Raw genomic sequence first — 19,264 nt, 5'->3', positions numbered from 1 at the left:
AGATGAACTTTGTCCAAAACGAAACTTCCCAATATGTTTGAAAGAACAATGAAGTCACTATTATGACCTCAAATACGACCCGCCTGGATTCGGTGGGGTCATTCGAATGTCACCAGACGACTCTGCACATAGAGTCCTTTTAGGTCGTATGTGAACACAGGAGGCATGTGAATCCACCAGGAAGACCTGGATAAAGGATTGACAGATACCTAAACCGTCAGCGGTTGAGGAGAATAGTCCCTTCAGCAGAGGTCGACTTCGTTTATAATAAGAGTTGATCCTCTAATGATTAAAGCGATTCATTAGACATTATTTTGAATACGAATATTTCTGAAGAAACTGAAGAGAATTGTGATAACAATGTTAAAGAACAAAATTTATTTAATGTTCTTTCTATACTTATACACGCTGTATTGCGGCATATAGAGGTTTTAGGTTTCTTTATTTTTTATAAACGAAGGTATATTTTCTTAATATTTCTTCTTCTTATCTTCTTATTTTCTAGGTTCCTTATTTTCGTTTTGGAAAAAGTTCTGAGCTTTGGATAGATAGCGCCTGAAGGTATGTAATATCCTTTTCTTAACAGCTCAACAAAAGCAGCTTGGATGGTATTTCGTCCGAATTCGATGACTGGACGTCCCAAAGGAAACATATTTTTTCTCATTTTTGAATGTTTTGAATTTTCTATTTATATTAAGTAAATTCTAACAATAAAAACATATTTCCCACACGCAAAACTTATCTACCACCATTCCGCTGTACAATCACCATATCGATGGTGATCGATATCAGGCAGTTGGCTAAAAAATCTGTTCCATATCCTCAGAACCTGGGGCATCAGCAACCCAAGAAAAAACATAACCACAACAACAGTCCCTTCCATTGGCACGGCAATTTTTCCTCCTCACCCACCATGCCACCAACCTCAACAGGGAAAGGAATACAAACATTGCCAAACAAACCGTCACAAGAACCACACATTTTGCGTCGCATGTTGTCGGACACCATCATGAGCTGCGTGTAATGAGCCGAACGGAACGCGATTCGGTCGCGTTTGTCGTTGTCGTTGGCAAACAAGATTAAGACGGGGGTCGTAATCCGGGCAAACAATCGCGCTGGCGCTAGCCGTAAATATGCAATAATCACCCACCACACAGTCGGATCCGGTTGGCCACCATCGATTGTGTGTACAAAGAGTCCCGATTGTGTGTATGCGTGTGCAATGCGGCCATGGGGTGATCCGGAAATCTGCAGTAAACTCTGGTGCATCCAGAACATCTTGCCCGTGCCGATCGATTGTACGGTACGATAAGATAAGCGCCCAACAGACGGAACCCGGGGAATACGTTCGGATACCATCCGTTGGATCGCGTATGGTAATCGTTCCAAGGGGGGTTGTTTGTTTCAAAGTAAATCGATTATGTTTTGCGTTTGTAACGTCGGGCCTGTTGTGGTCCCGTCCCGCAAATCGAGCTTGTTTTACTCCGACGACTCGCGAATAACAGATCAATCGAGCAGATCGACATGCTTTTTCGGGAACGCTTGGCAATCCCGGCGCAGATTATGTTGTGCGACGACAATTATTGTTTCCTCGCCGGGGCGAGGAGGATCTTCCCGCAAGGGGGAATGCTTGTAAAGCAATCCGGATCAGTTGTAAAGCGACGTACACGTAAAATCTGTTTGGTACGCTTGTGGTACGGTACCAAGTACAGGCGCTGATGCAGTGGCCAAGAAGCGGCCGGTACGTTGTAAAACAATAGCATCAACTTTACATGACAGCGGTACAAGCAGTTGGCAAATGCGAACGATTCGCAGACGATGTTACTCGGTGCAACATCCCATTTGCATACGTCTTGGGCCTGGGAAGCGGACGGTTTTATCGTTATTAATTGTTAATTTCTTACAATGTCTCACTGTGAGGTGAAAGAACAATAAGCGCATGTATGATGGTTTACTTGCAAATGTTTCAATTATAGGCCCGTTTTGCTGGTCTAACGCTTCCCACTAACGGCGGGGTTTTCCACGGCCAGTGTTCCCTCCACAAATGGAAATGCAAATTTTGTGGCCAGTGTGTGTTACCAATTTACTCCCCGACCGCTGTTTGGCAAATAACAATTCAATGCAAACAATTAATCCCTTTCACCGGTTTGTTTTGTTTGGCTGGAAAATTCAATTGTAATTTTACCACTTGGCAAAGCCCTGCACCTGGAACGAGAGTCAATAAAAATGAAATTAAAAATTACAATAAATTACTCGCGATCAGTCGCATACATAAATAGAAATCAATCGCTTATTCGGTCTGGTTCGGTCTGTACCACACAGAGAAAGTAGATCGAGGCTCATGCTTGCGATCGTTCACGATGCGGTGTAGTGTGAAGCTCATTGTGAACTTGTAAAATAAATTAAAGGAATTGTGGGTTGTTTTTTTCGGTGTTGTTTTGTGGTACATGTGGTACAGCAAAATAAAAATACAATCATTTTGTTCTCACTCGTCTTTTACAGCCACGGGGAATGCACGATGCCTGCCAGCGGATGTGCTGGGTAGCAATTGCAATAAGGGACCCCCTTCGGCAAAGCCCTTCACCAAACCCTTCGCCCTTCGTGTTTGGTTAATTGGAACAAACCGTATTCGGGGCACAGTTTAATGAAACAATGAAGCTGCCCTAAAATAAATATGTACATTTCATTTGGTTTTTGGTAGTTTCCTGCCGAATGAATGCATATTTTACTGGTGAATGGTGTATGATTCTCTCTCTTTCTTGTCTTTGTTTTTTTTTCTCAAAGATAACAAACCAAATCACCCGGCTGGCTGGGCCAAAGCGACTGACAGTTGATTTTCCGCGAACGACTCACATTCGAAGGTGAAGAAAAGCTTTGCCCTGTAGCAAAAATTAAAACCGCCGCTTCCGAACTGTAGCTCCCGTAGTGCCGCTAGGAAAAACTGCAGAGGGAAAACGGGTGGGGGGAGGGTAGCAGAGGGAGCAGAAAATGATAAATTATGATGCGATGCCTCAATTTAACGTTAATATTTCATTTATGCCACTGGAATTGCGCACACGGGTACCCGGTACTGTCGGGTTTGAAGCTGCCTTCATTGTGCATCAAGTGCATCTTGACACACGGGCGGTATGTCGCTGTCCGTACGGCTAGCAATGGAATGCATTTGTGAGCATGTTTTTTTATTTCATTTTTCGTTGCTTTATTCCCGTTTTGTCGTACTCAGTTTGTTCTTGTTTCTTTCACGTGCCATACGCTTTAGCTTCGTTTTTCTGTGTTTGCGAGTTCGTGCCGCTTCTTCGTTTTCCTCTCGAGTGTAGTTAGTGGACATCGAGTGATAATTATTTAAAACTCATTCATCTTTCCGCAGTACCCACCGCTACGCCTCGAAGGGACGTACTGCGAGTCTGGGAGATTCATTAAATTTCATCGAACTGACCACTCGCCACGCTTGCACGTGTACCACCGGGGGGAAATATGCGCCACACCGATCGCTAATGCGATGCCCACAGTACATGCACTTGCCAACTGAGCATTTCACATCTGATGAGCATTCGACACTTTTTGCTATTGTCTTTCACTGTGCTCTCTCAGCTGCTCGGCTAAGGGAAAGCAAGCAAAACGCGGCAGTGGAAAGTGAAGAAAAGGCTATTCGGTTGCGAAGAAGTGTGGACAATTTCCAACAGTACCAGATTATGTTTTATTGTTACAGAATTTCTACTAGTGAATTGCCGGAGGAATTCCACAACTCTTTGATTAAATAAAAAATTAAAAGATCATCCAATGAAACAGTAGTCGATCATTAAACGGGTGACGGAATTGTAAAATTAAGCAAAAAAAAGATCTCAATGGTTTTGTTTTTGCCACTCAGTGGAATGTCATCACATTCACGAAACATCCCTACTTCACTCGTCTGAAGGTTAATGTTTTTATCTTGCCATCAAATCGTCCTTAACGTGTTTCATTTTATTCCCAGAACCGAACACCGATAAGATTCTGTAGGTCGTTTGCACTTCACTGCAACTTTTGTCTCTAAGAAAACAACCAAGGATTTACAACTCCTCGGAGAATAATTTCAAACATCTCACGCAATAACTCTCCACCACTTTAAGCGACTGACTGAGGGGACGCTCGGTCTTCTGTCTCGGCCTTCGCTAACCTCAAGGGTGGAAAAGCAACAACAACGAAAAAACACCCTCTCCGCTTAAGTTTGTCGTGAAGGGTGTGACATACCAGCGAGAGAAAACTGGGAGAGAAATGGGCCATAAAAAATCTATCGAAACTCAATAAAACAGTTTAAAAAGTTATCCAAAGTGGCAACTAAATTTGCTGGTAAATCATCACAGTTCATTGATCCAGGGGCTATAAAAGATGAAGGGGGAAAATTCAAAGCGCGTCTCAGGCATTCGAGGCGCTTCGATGGTGTGAAAGTGGAAGAGTTGTGATGATGGGTTTTCGGTGGGTTTTTTGCTTTTGACACGAAAAGTTAGTCTTATAAAGAGGCAATTTTGATTTGAATGTGACCGTTTGGAATTGGCAGTGTTGACTGCTGCTGCTGAAATGTAAGATTCTTTCCCGGATGAAAGATTTATCATGAGACACCACAAACGAGACATCTTCCCGCACTAAACAGACACACAAACACGTTGTTCAAGATAGCTGAAAGGTTCAACGGGAAAAGTCACCGTTTGGCCAATTGTTTGTGGTTGTATACAAAAGTTTTTTCCCCCTCCAAAAGAAAGAAAAAAAAAGAAATGTGAAAGGAAATAAGTCACCACACAGTAGAGACGAAATCAGATCAATAGAAAACGGAAACAGAACAAAACGGAAAGAGGTTTCGTCGAGCGTGGAGTAAAACTTTACTTTTGGCAACAAATTCTTGGTTCAATTTTAGTTGCTCTTTTTCACCACAACGAAGAAGTTGGGACAGTCCGAATCGAGTTCCCAACCTCCGTGAAAAAAAAAACCAAAAGATTCGCTGGATTTTCCCACACTGATTATAAAGTTACATTCCTTGGGAAATTATGTTACGATCGATAGGAAGTTCATTTTATCGGGGGAATAATTAAGCCAAGAATTTCGCTATTGGGTGATGGAAATGTTTTCCTTCCATATAAAATTTGGGGAAATGTAGCTGAAACGATTCCTGCCCAGTCATTATCGTTTGTTGATCTAATTTTATCACGCTACTCACACCGCGCTGCGAATGAGACTGACAAAACTCCCCATCGGGAAGGATGCTGAAAATGGTGTCACACACTGTCAATGATGCTATTCCCAATTGTGAATGGAGGGCTTGGGAGAGAGAGAGGTGGGGAAGAAAAAGAAACGACCACTTCCTGTCGCGAGCCCGTCTTACGGTTTATTCTGGGAGGTACGGTGCAAGTTTCAAGTCATTTCCGTTCCCAAGCGAATTGTGACGACGCACAGGTCTTCGACGCAAGTTCGAAGAAGTGACAAGTCATCGCTGATCGATTGCAGTCTCAGTTTCGCGATAGTGTGAACCAACTGTCCTGACGAAAACAACATCAGTACAGGCGAGAGAGAACAACAGCAGCACAAAAAAGACCAACTCATCTGCCCACCGAACCATCAATGGCGTCCGCACAGGAAAGGGGAATAGTTTTCAGCAGTAACAATTAAACGCTTCGGTGCGGTACTTCTTACCGGGCTGGAAGATGGTAAAGATGACGTTGGAAGATTCTACATACCTCGTGGACAACCCCACGTACACACAAACGGAAGTTAACGGTAGTGGCTGGTTGGGCAAGGACACAAAATGTGTCCAACAAAACGGTAAACTGACAAGCCCGTAAGTAACTACGGCGGTGAAAGTCAACCCCATCCTCCTCAGCGATGCTTGGTGCGAAATGGGCCAAATCCTTTCCATTCACTGGTTCCTGCTTCAACAGAGCTTCTTTCGCTCGCTTCTTTGCCTGCCCACCGACAGTAGCAGTGGAATGTTTTAATTAGAATTTAATTGAAAACAATTTCTGAAGCATTTTTAGCATCGCCGGATCGGAAATGCGAACGGGAGGGAGTGCAAACGGAACACTGTTTACAGCTGTGAAGAAGAACTCGCTTAACGCCTGCTTGACTGCCGGAAAAGCCTCATAAAGTTTGCTATTTTCTTATGTTGCTTTTATGCTGTTTTTGGTTTATTTTATTACTCTCTTATGTGATTGTATCATTTTCGGGGTGAGAATTCACTTTACTATTTGTGAAAACATTCACAAATATCTGTTGTTCTATCTTCAATGTAACAACGACAAAATCAATTGGGACAACAAACTAATTTTGTGAAATCATGCCCACCCTCTGCAGGAACTCTGTTAAGATGTGAGATGTGAACCTAACCTTGCGCCGTAACCCTGCACAACAACACCGGAAGCCGGGAATGAACACCGACAATAACACCCAAACGAAACACCAAAACCGAAATTCGTTCAACTTGATCGATCGATTGGCGTACCCTACGGCCAGACATTCGGCGGACACCATCCCGTAGTCTCGCGGTCACCATTATCGAAATTAATCAACCGTAATCGTTCTTGCTGGCCGCTTCTTGGCGGCCGTCTTCTTTCGCCCAAAACCGTAACGCCGTGGCGTATCAGAGGTTTCCGCGGGAAAACATTGGGTAATCAAAGCGATACGTTTCGGTGTGTGTTCCACAGTGTAACAATGGAAATGCGGGTGTTTCTGTGTGTGTGTAGGGTCGAAGGTTTTTGGGGCCACGAATTGGACACATCTTCTGGGGAGGTGGATCGGACGTGATGACCAGAGGGTGAGTTTTGGAATGAAATTGGATTTTTGCTTGGAAAAGGGCCTGCCCGAAGGTAAACAACGGCACATCAAAGTTGTGGGGAGAAAGTTACTACCGAATCTTGATATCTGTCCGCGATACAGGAGTGTTGAAGATCTAGACACATGACACGGTGGATAGATTGATCAAGAGACTCCAATGAAATTGGAGCCTCAAAATATAATATCACACAAGAGCATAGAGCGAGATTAAGATGTTTATTGAGGTATTTTTAGTCTAGAATTCAAACCAAAAAGAGAATATGTGACATAGACATTAGACTGATACTTGAAAGAACTCATAATTGAGAGATGTTAGACAAGAAAGCTTCCCAAAGTTTTAATTGCTCCTCTTTAAACCGAGTAATCATCGTAAGAACTCATATCACTTAATGTTGAGGTCGATTTATTGATCACCAGTCGAATGTCATGGTGAATCATAATATCCGGTCATTCGCTCTCATAACCGGGGGGTGTATCTCACAGCCCCAAACGGCTCTTATCTATTCCACGTAGCAGCACTCAATTTATTATTCAACCATCGACTTCTCCCAGCGATTGCTGCGAGCCGTCAGTTTTGGGGGCGGAGTACCTAACACCGGAAAACTCAGGTACCTAAACTGCCTGTTCCGTTCCAGCACGTGCAGCAAAGCGACACGGCTAGCATTGCTGGGGCTAGTTTTTCCACCGGCCATTTCCCAACGACTCCCAACCAGTCGTTCCGTCCGCCCAACACCCGGGTACTCTGATCGGCAGACCCGAAACAGAGACAATCAATGTTTCCGGGTGTTGTTACTGCTGTTTTTACCAACCTAGCGATCTCTTCTCCCCCTCCGTGGAGCTCCGGGACTGCGAAGTGGGCTTCCAAGTGGAAAATGATACGTGGCTAGGAGATGGGCCAACAAGAAAACCATGCGACTATATCGCGATGATGTCACGGAGGCGTGGAGGTAGCATAAACGATGCTAAAACCCTTCCACCGTCTGCCTTTTCGGGTGGCTTGCGGTGGCTACGCGTCTGCGCACGAATATGATAGTTAAGAGGTGGTTTGTGTTTTTTGCCCTTCATTTTCCTACATTTAGTAAACGGCTTCTAGTCTTCCACGGTACGATCGTCAACAACGTCCAACGGTTTATCATTTTAATCTTTCACCGGCAAAGCTTCAGTAACCTTCCCACTGAGCAGGGCAGCTTTTAATCCAGCAGCGTTTTTTTGTTGTTGCCGTTTGCCGCCTTTATGGGTGGTCCCAGCATTACCGCCTAGCGTTACCCCCAGCTTAGCGATGCAATGGCACCTTAATTTCAAGTGCAAACACCTTCCACTGACAGGAGATGGTAGAATCTTGTGGCAGAACGCTGCCCACCACCCGAATGCAACATTGTAGTTAATGACGACACATTTGTAATCCGTTGCCGTTGACGTTTTCTGCCGTTCCTGTAAGACAGCAAGATGCAGCGGCTTTATAACAATCAGCGATTGAAATTACACTTACCGAGATTTGTTACTTTGAAGGCCGCATGTTGTCCAACATGGACAACACAAACAGGGAGTTAACGTTCTAATGATGATGCATCTGCATGCAATTGATTGTTTGTTTGCATCGTACATAAGGGCAGCAGCAATGATACAATCGTACGATGTTGGATGTTAAATAGTTTTATCAGATTTTGTTCATCCAGACAACACATTAGAGCTGCAGACAGTATGGTTTTGCCATTTGATAACTTTGTACAAAACAAATAGGTATTTCTGAACTAACAAAACGTTATACAATAAAGTTATACGTTATACATAAACGTTAAGTTAAACATAGTTAAACGTTATACAACTCATGCAAAATGGAAATCAGTTTTGATGAAAATACTTTTTTATTCTTCTGTAGTTGTATACATGAACATGAATAAACCTTGATTTACTTACTTTTACTGTTCTACTTACTAAAACGCAGTAACACTTTCCAGACTTTTCTCCAACTTTTTTTCCAATAGTAGAAACTGTTATGGTCCGGTGTATTTGATAAACGGTGCCGGTTCTACACGATAGGACTGGGTATTAAATCTCATCCGAGCCGTCCCCACGAAGCAAGGACTGACTATCCGAATACGTGGAAAAAGTATCTAGTAAGCCAGAAATGGCCGGCATGACCTTAACGGTCGTTAATCTAACAAGAGAGAGAGAGAGAGATTTCTTTATTCTTCTATAGTTGTATACACGTTCACATAAATAAACCTTGATTTTAATTTACTAAGATATATTTTTATACACTAATCAGATTTTTCTCCAACAACGAAATAGTAAAAACAGTTATAGATTAGAATTCTCAAAACAATTGACTTCATTTCAATTACAGAGTTATGATGACAGCTGACAAGGTAACTTAAAAAGAAAGCTCAAAACTCAGGATTTGTTTTTTATCTGCTCACTTTTTATTTATTTAGTTTTGTTAAATTCTAATGATGTAATTTAAACATTGATTAGACGAAATTGTTAATTTTAACGTATTATTAACCATATATGTAATGCGTACAATCAACCACTTCAAACCATCTTTATGTTAGCCTTATTTAGCTATTAGTGATAGAGTGATTAAAGCACTCGCATTTAAAGCATAATTCCACAGCATCATGCTTTCTTCAGCAACAGCTCAAGCCACCGGATCAGGTGTGTGGTACAATAATTAACACCATTGCACAGCAGTTCATCCTTAACCTAGCCCAATGAAAGATAGATTTGTGGTCGAACCCACACAAAAGCACCCCGCCCAAGTCCGCGGGATGATTATCTTCCCGAGCCGCCCCATGCGTGCCCCCGGCTACATGTGTTTTGATGATGCGTTTCGAACCCGTGCGGGAGTAATGATGATCGGCACGATTATCGTTGATTGCGTTGTGATGCGATTTGTTAACGATAATGATAATTGACTTCTGTTCACGCTGCCAACGCCGTGCGGGTGATAGCTTTGAACCGAAGGGTATAAACGGCAAGTGGCTCTCGTGCTCACACTCCTCTATTAACCGGAAGCTGTTCCGTTTCGGTTCCGTAAAGCACCAACATGAGAATGGCTTAATCAGCACCGGGAAACTACCGATCGGTGCAGTAAAACCTTTCTTCACTGCTACCGATTAAGTGATTAGCGCCAATCAACGCTTTCCCACCGGAACATACGGCGACGTCACCGGTGAAGTCGAGATTCGACACGTAAAGTGTTACCACCTTCTTGAGTGAGTGTGCTCCATCCTCAGTCGTTCCTGCGGGACGAGTTGGCCACGGACTATTCTCACGTTCCACGCCCCAACTCGGTAACATTCCACGCTCCATTCGTGTCAAACGGGATGCACGGTTTTAGTGTCAACTGGCCAACCCGTGAGTGATGACTGACCCGAGAACGTTTGCCCATTTTCGGACACACGCGGACACATTCCAAAACCACACCGACCGACCGACCACACTGTCCAAATGCAGTCATCTGCCAATGCGGTCGTCCACCTTCGGGTTCGCTCACAGCCACAGGGACGCAATTTGTTTGGCAGGGATTTTTATTCAAATCAGTACAAATTGGGAAACCGGGTTTACGTTGGCGATGAAGCGGGGGAAAACATTTTTGAAATATTTTACCATTTACCCTTGTTTGGTTGGGTGGGTACGATGAGATCGCAACGGGTAGATAGCTTACACGGGATGAAATCGGGTGGTCCGTTCCTTATGGCAATGGGGATCATTATGAGTTGACCGATAAAGTAACAGCTATGTACGTTGGTACCGGTTAGTTAATGTTTTGGATTGAAGTTTAAGATAAAACCAGACGAAAAAACAGAGAAGGAGTATAAATTCTCCTTACTTTTTTAATGGTTAAATTAGTTAGAATAATATTTTTTCTCACAATTTGTTAAATTATTATTTAAGGTTATTCAATAATTTAAATAAATATCGAAGAAGTAAGATGAAACTGTTTTATTTCATGATTCATCTCATTCTGACTATTCTCGTCACGATTTCCACTCGCATGTTCCATTTTCCCGGATCGGAATTTGCACCTTGCGAACATATGCCAAGGACACGCACCGACTTCTCATCCTCGTGCGACGCGTTATCCGTGTGAGCATTATGACCGTTTGCGATACATGTAATTAAATTAAGCGAATGGCATGCGTAACCCTGCACGGTAGCTCCCCTTTAGCCTTAGCCAGTCCCGTGTTTGGCATCTTCGCAACACCGTGAATGGCATTGTGCGAATATGCGACCGATTTCCTTATCGACCAGCTGCGTCGACGGACACTGCAGCCGACTCCGCATAAAGACTCCGATACCGACAATGCGACATTACTAAACCCCATCTAGAGACGGGCGCGCAGATTGAAGTCGCCCGATAGTCACAGGCCCCGAATAGGCGAGGTACAGCTCTCCAAGCAGGACTCCAAAACAGGGGTGTCCATTAGAAGGGGCGGGACATGCACCAGACAGCGTCCAACTAATGCAAGGTTGGGGGTATAATTATCATATTTCTACCATTAGCAAACAAACGGGGCCCGAGCTTCTGTTCGTACGGTCTCGTTGCTAATGAAACAATTACCGCCGTCCAGTCCGGGGTGAAGCTGGTTTCAGTTTCGGAAGTGAAGGAAGTATCTATTAGTTACTCTTTACAGTGCTACGAATTTTGCAGCTTTTGCTCGGTTGGAAGATATGCGGGCAATGGACATGGAGGGAATTGGAAAATGTCGCTTTGCGTGTCTAATGGCTTATTGGAATTTTTCCAAACTGTTTGGCCTGCGTTCTTAAGGTTAACGGACACAATGATGATGATGATGATGATGATGATCGTGGTGATAATGATGATAGCAGATGGGACAAAATGTTGCAGCAGAGTATATTATTGTGCGAAGATTTGTGGCTTAATTAAAGAGCTACAGCTAAAACTGTGTCACTGCTGTGTTAATGGTTTCCCTACGTGCTTTAATTCACTCACGAAAAAGTTATGTGTAAAGGAGTTGTTTTTTGTATTATTCTTGGAAAATTTAGAACGATAAAATAAACAATTTTGGTGTATATTTTAAGGATTGTTCTGATTTCTAATTTGAAAAAAATATTTTTCTAAATTTAATTTTCAGAAGTGTTGAACGGATTTTCAGGATTGTTGAAGTGTTTGTATTGAAAAACTCAAATGAGTGTGCTTTTCTTAAAAAAACTAGTCTGAATCTTACTCTGTATTTTTTTTAATTTGACAAACTGAGTTCGAAGATACAGTTAAAAAATATCCCAGAATTTTTCTTTAAAATTAGTAGAAAAAGGTCTCTCCACAAGTATTCATGCAATGAAACAATAAAACTCCTTTTAAGCAATGAAAATTGAATTTCTTCTTAAATTGGTTTATGCTGTTTGGAACTCAAATTAATTTCTCAGCTTCATAGCTTTTCAAGATTTTCAATGTTACCTGAAGTTCGGTACCTTCAGATGAATTACTTTAAAAACATTTGTAGAAATTACCCTAACAATTATGCTTTATAAGTGCAATTTAGAACTTTTCAAGATTTGAATCTCATCATGCTTAGAAAGCTCTAACCCATTCGAAGCTCAAGTATTTTTGTGTTTCTGTTTTCAATATTCAAATCAATTACCTGATGTGTGATTAACTATATTGAAAGCGAAATCAGAACTCATTACTATCCCTGTTATGTTGACTTTTCGAAAAACGCAACTTTTTTTATAAATATCTTCTATCCATCCGACGACCCATCATACACTGAGCATTGGTGCTTATCATCCCAATTTGTAACTACAAATGAGTTAACGACCACCACACGATCTTCACATCCAACCTTAACGATCGCATTACGGTTGGACTTGTTTGATAATAAAGCGAACTCCCCTTTTTGACCCTGTAAGTCTACCATAGACCTTTGATACTGCAATTGCATTTATTAGGGAGAAGCTGGTAGGTAAGGAAATTGCATTTTGATGTCTACCATAACCCATTTTGTCAGTCTACTTTAACCCCGGGGGGGTTGCGTGTACGTGCGTCGTGAATCGAAAGGCTTGAGCGATAATGAAAACGGCGGCCATTACTACTGTTTGGTTTTTATGAATGGTCTCGTTCCGTTGATACGTTTTGCAGGCCACTGTGCTCCCCTAAAGTTTTTTTTCACCCGTCTGCTAAAGCTAACAAATACACGGTAAAAGTGCATGTGCATGTATCCAACTAATGCGACAACCTCAAACCACCTCCTCTTATTGTGTTCCCTCGTCGGCGAGTGGTCGTCCAATAAAAATTATTCCAAAATTATTTTATTTCATACTTTCAAACTTCGTTCTGCTGCCATCTCCAGACGGCGGTCGTAAGGTAATGTGAAATTGAATTGGCAACCGTTTCACACCCTACTTTCCTGTCCTTCACCTGGCCAATAACGTGCCTTAATTTTACAGTTTTGTCATCATTCCTCGCTCGACCCATAGAGACGTCTGTGGGGAAAATCGCGGGGGAAAAACGCGGCGGAAAAACGAAATATGGCAAGAATTTTTATTTGTCTGTTCCGCTCAGCCGAAAAGGGGTCCTTGGTTTGTGGTGTCGCTCCATAACCAGGCGACAGGATTAAGCGCCACCGCTTACCTCCCCAAAACACAAAAAAGGGGGACACAATGGCTATAGCAAGGGACGAAATATTGGAAGGCAACAACAAAAAAATCCTCCGAATCGTGCAACGTGTGACCACGCCTCGTTTTTATTGCACTTTTGATGGTGCACTCGGAAGCAAATGCAATTCACATTCATCGCAGCTGCAACATGCGCCTGTGCGTTTGGATGCACTTTTGCACAGTATTTCCTCCCCGAAAAACCCTCGACAAGGGGTTTCGCGCCGCATAGTGGAGATCCGGTTGTTCTTGTTTAATGTTTGCCTCTACCGAGCTCGAATAGTTACGGGTTGGGGATCCATTTTTTCCCCATTCTTTTCCCCCGCCGTTAGAAACCATTCAAGCTGTCGCTTATCACGTGCCACGGATGCGACCGAATGCAACCGTTTCCGGTTCGTATTATGGCTCCGGGTGAGGGACAAAAAACCATTTCTACCCGTAACAGCCTTCACCGTTCGGGGCTACATTTTCATTTTCTTCCTACTGGATGCGCTTTTCGGATCGGATACCAAAACCAAAAACAAGTCAAGCTGGACCTGGAATGCAAAAACCGCTTAACCGTTTTCTTAATATTGGCTGCAATTGAGTGTAATTGAATAATTCGAGATATTTGATGAAGGAGTTTCTTTTTTTGCTGTTGCTGTTGATGGAACCGGTAAGAAACTTTGTTTTTCACCTCGGTTTTTCTGGGAGGGGAGGTGGGGGAACAAGAACCCGGAAGCGTAATAGGCGCGGTGGAACATCACCGACTTCGTAGCTGTTCTTTCGCACCATATCGGCGAATTGAGAATTATGAAAGGCAAAAAAACACCCTATAAGAAGGCAAATGCGTGAGGTCAACTATGTACTACCCGACGTTGGTAGAGTAATTTATCATGTGGAAAATACTGCTGAAACTTATAGGTCAATTATCGCATTAAAATGTTTCATTGGCATTGTGCTCCTTCCGGGAGAAAGTGTTTGTTTGTACGTTAAGTCTGGTTTTTTTTTAAGTTATTACGAAGTGCTACATATTTATAAAATAAATTCTATTTTTTTATTAAATTCCAATATGGCGGCTTATTGCCGTACGGTCAAAACAAAATTTAAATATTTATAAAACTTATTCCTCCAATGTTAACCCTTGAGAACTCGATTAACTCACAAGAATTTTTTTGTTTAAATTCACAAACTTCCATAATCGGCATTGCGCTCGCTTGTCTCAGACAACAGTCACAACACCGTACCCAAAAAAAATCCCCCCCAATACCATGAAATATTCTTTAATCTCCGAACCCTTCTCAATCCATTTCCCCGCTGGTTATCGTTCACCAAAACAGTCACACAAAACCAATCGTAAAACTTCATCTTAACATCGTTAACGAACCCACAAAACTTCCGCCAAACTTGGTCATCCTGTGGCACCGCAAAACACCGAACCGTCCGCTGTGACTGTTGTTCTGGAGTTTTGCAAAACCGTTGCGAAAAATAAATGGCAGATTTCTGTCTCGCTGACCAGCCAAACTCTCGCCTGCATTCGGATGCATTCGGATGCGCTTTGCCCCTAGATGGAAATCGTCCGTGGAAGGGTGTTTTTGAGTTTTCAGTTTTCATCGAATATCATCGTCGTCACTGTCACCATGTTCCGGCGGCCATCGGGATCGGTTCGGCGGCCAGATTGATTGATTGATAAATGGATGAATTTTAAATTTTCATTTCTTCCGTTCGCTTCAACTACTGTCCTTCCACTCTTTCCCTGGGTTTGCTGGAGACTTTAGAATGGCGGAACGGTTGTGTGGATTCGATCGAAAAGCTGATTGTACCATGAAATGGAGCATCTAGAGGGAAACCTTAAACGACCAATGGTTGACCAACGGTCGCCATCTTACGACGAGTGCAACGATCTGCTGCTCAAAACCGTCACGAAGTTTAATTTCGCGATAAATCTACTGCACCGGAGAATGTTAAGTGTGGCTGCAACGACGCTCGGGACACGCAGCTATATCTGCCGACTGCAATCGATGTCGTTGAAGGTTAAAGCAACCATTTTCTAAGGACACTCGTACAATGTTTCGTTCCCCGGGGGGAAAAACGAGCTTAAAAGCGAAGATGAAATCATGATTGAATATCTGAAATAGGAGTTCCGGTAAAAGACATCCCATGAAATCAGAGGTTAGTTAAGGCAAATTTAGATGAAACACACTAATCTTATCTCATAATATCTTTAGTATTGTTACCAGAGATACAGCCAATGTTAGGACTCTTCTTTCGAAGGAATAAAGCCCTCCTGAATTGTGTAATTGTTGCTTCTGCTTTAAGAGACAAACATCTCGAACGACCACTCAAATGCTTCTGCTTCACAATACGAAACGTTATTATATCGATTGACCACGGCCACCACGGCCCTTCCTTCAGCTTCTACGCACACACAAACACACCTTTAACAAGAGACCGGTAGGAGGTGCAGAAAAATGTGATTCAATAATTAATCATCCTGCCCGTACCAAAAACTTCGCGCGTACGACATCTTCCCCGGGAGCGACTGACTGGCCGTATCCCTCGGGACACGCACCAAAGGCATCGCGGATGGATCGATGAAAACGCGTCGATCAGGACTCGTTCGACAGATATCTCCCTCCTCCCTTCTTCAACTGTCTCTGTGCCGGTGGACTTTCAATTTCAACCGTCCAGACGAGAGCAGCTGTAAATGACCCGCCAACCATCTGAAGACTTGTTCAAGGCTTCACTTTGGCGTCAGAACTCAGCATTCCATCAAGCCTGCCCGTCTGTCGTCCCGCAAACGTCCTATCAAGTGCAGAAAGACGCTCGAAATGTCACGTGAATCTGTTGATGGGCCGCAAAATTCGAGTAATCAATTGTGGTACGTTTCTTGGTCGGAAAAAGGAAAACGAAGGCGACGAGCAGTGTCTGGTTTGTATTGTGTTTATGCTTTTTGTTTTCATCTCCGGTCTTGGTATTGTGAGGGTTTTGTTTCAACGAAGAACGTTTGCTGTTTATTAAAACGATACTGAGTTTAGAAACGTTTGGACCCAGTTTTCAACCGAAAATCTTATTTTGATTATTTTTCTTACGAAACATGATTAAAAATTGATCAAGTTGAATAAATCTGCTTAAACTACAAAACCTCAACAAAAGCTAGGACTTTCAACCAATCTTAGTTCTTCGGATGCGTGTAAAAGTTGGTTCGCCCCTTTTTTTGAAGATTCATCTCACGCGATGCCTTCCTTTTACTGACCACCAATATAATCTGCTTTTCACTTGACACAGGTTTAAATACGTACAGCATGCTCTAGGCTATCAATCATAATATTGAGGTTTGCTATCATCCGGCTGATACTGCTGCTGCCCCGCTACAATTCCATCCCTTTCACACGGGATCGGATTATCAAACACTCATAAATCATGCAGCTTTTCGATGCCCCAGTAGTCGGCCGATATATGTGGTCACTAAGCCACCAAAAGAGGAGACAACTTGGTGCAAAATCACTTCCAAAGTTCTTGTTCCATTCCGCAAGAAAAGGAAAAGGAAAAAGTCCCATCTTTAAGAACCGATCATGCAGGACAATACTTTCACCACACAGGCACGCTAACCGAGGGAGAAAAAAAAAACAAAACCCTTTTTCCAACGCCAAAGTTAAAACATATTTATAAGGAGCATCTGACCAGCACCAGCTGACGGTTGTGTGAGGTTGCGGATGAATTTGAGTTGACCGATCCCGATACCGGAACCTTTGAGCTGTGTTTATCGTTTCATCTTAACCACATCACGTGCGATACATCCATCGATTCATATTCTTACATTTACGGTGTTTAGTGGCAGCTTGTGTGGCACAAAACTTGGAAGAAATTTTCCGGCTAAGGAAGTCGCAAAAACAAACAGTCGATGGGGAGATGAAAAATAAACCTCGTGGATGAAGCCACTGACCACCGGTGGTGTAAGGATTTCCCACATATTTTTCACCATTACGAGACAAATGTTTGTCTAACAACATTTGGTCACAGAAACACACAGTGTATGGTGATGTGTGAGATATTTTTTTTTCGATTAAAAATTTTTGTTTGTTGAACATGTAAATATTTACTACATAGAAATCTCACGTTTTCGTGAAAAAGTAAAATAATTAAATAATAAAATAGACTAAGGATTCTCAATGCTTTCGTAGTAGGTACATATTTTTTCCTTGCACTGTTCTTTGAGTGAAGGCCGATTTTTTCCCTACAAAATACAGCGAAACCTTCAACAACAACAGCCGAAAAAAAGTCTGTCTCATGACTTTCCCTAAAAGAAAACCGATAAAACTGTTTATCGAGGGGAAAACTACCCTGTTAGAAAAAAAAACACACTCAAACAAGAAAAAAAAACCAGACGCAAAGGCCAATCCGTGACAATGCTGTGGTCAAAGACAAAACCAAACTGAAACCGAACCGCGTGTGTGTGTGTGTGTGGAGAAAAAACACAAAAAGTTAAACTGAGTGTTAAAAAAATCATGTCCAAACTGTGTTCAAATGGCGGTGCAGTTATTACACCCCCGGTCACAAAACGTACCCAAAGAGCACATATTGCTCTGGGAAATTCAAACCCCTGCTTGCAGAAAAGGAAACAAACTAAGCGAGGAAAAAAACATCTTCCTCACCCAGCAATGAAAGTGTGAAAATGCATGGTCCAGCTGTAGGATGAGATTTTTCTCCCCGTTCACTCCCTATTTCCTTTTGTTTGCCTCAAACGAAACGAGCGAATTTCTTTCTTTCTTTGCCAGTTTGCAGCACGGCCAACAAATGGAACGTTTTTGGAAAAATGGGCATGAAGAGAAGCTACTTCTCGCGTACCATCAAATTCCTGTAGATGAGAAGACGGTACCGAGTGTGTTAATATGTAAGATATGCGATGGTCAGATTTGTGTGTTACCATTTGCTCCCGATTTGCAAACCCGTCCGACAATCTCGACCACCTTTTTCGGGGTTTGTGATGGTTGTGTGTGGGTTGTGATGATTTATGCGCCCGTGGCCCATGTGTAAGGCCCATTTATTATGAAGGAAGTGAAAAGGATTCTTCAAAACCGTTTGCTTGAGGTTGGTTTTATAAGTAGCTTTAAGGAATGAATGAATGTTGCAGTGAAATGTAGCACAAGTTGCATTCTTTCGCTTAAAAGGCACGAAAGTATTATGTTTACTGGGGATTATTTTTTTCGGTAGCACAAGTACTGTCTGCGTGTCCCATAAAAGCTGCTCCATAGTGCTTTATTGCTTGAAAAAAAGATAAAACAAAATCGACTTTTTTCGCAAAAATACTATGATTTTTTACTTAATATTCTTAGCTTGCGCCTAAATGTAGACCATTCTGAATGTCAAATGCGGCCTCTAAGTGAAATTCGCTTGTCAAAAATTCTTAACTTACGCCTAAATGTAGACTAATTCGTCGCGTCTGATGCATAGAAAAATCTACATTTATTTTAGCACAATACATGCCCAAAAAGTTTTTTGTAAGTTTCTAAATTTAACGTTTATCTTAATATATCTTTCAAGCATAACCTAATAATTGCAATAGAATTTATGGTTCTCCATCTAATCGGCTAGATGTTCGAAAGATATCATCCTTATAAAACCACCTACACATCCTATCCAACAATCAACAATCGACCTCAATCACCATAACCTGCTCCAAAAATGTAAATGTGCCAAAAAGAATCCCAAACAAACAGCAACGACATCAGCAACGGAGAACGAAAAAAAAAAGACCAACCAATTTCCCGGACGCACCCCTCACCACTGCTTGCCAAAAATGCTGCAGGTGAGGTTTGACTTTTACTCGTGCAAATAAAAACCGAGATGCAACACGCTTGGC

The 19,264-nt window shown here is 42.4% G+C and overlaps 1 protein-coding gene across 1 annotated transcript in view; it reads left to right on the top strand.

Annotated features, from left to right (window-relative positions):
• Positions 1-520: 520 nt before the first annotated feature.
• LOC125764983 (zinc finger protein squeeze) overlaps positions 521-19,264 on the top strand; it is a 114,299-nt gene continuing 95,555 nt past the window's right edge. Inside the window, exon 1 of the mRNA XM_049429787.1 lies at positions 521-561. The gene's annotated coding sequence lies outside the window, so the exon portion shown is untranslated. The remainder of the gene's footprint in view (positions 562-19,264) is intronic.

Source organism: Anopheles funestus, chromosome 2RL (genome assembly GCF_943734845.2).
Source record: "Anopheles funestus chromosome 2RL, idAnoFuneDA-416_04, whole genome shotgun sequence".
In the NCBI taxonomy this organism is placed as follows: Eukaryota; Metazoa; Arthropoda; class Insecta; order Diptera; family Culicidae; genus Anopheles; species Anopheles funestus.
The sequence above is the reverse complement of the archived record's forward strand: the minus strand, read 5'-3'. Positions and strand labels throughout refer to the sequence as shown.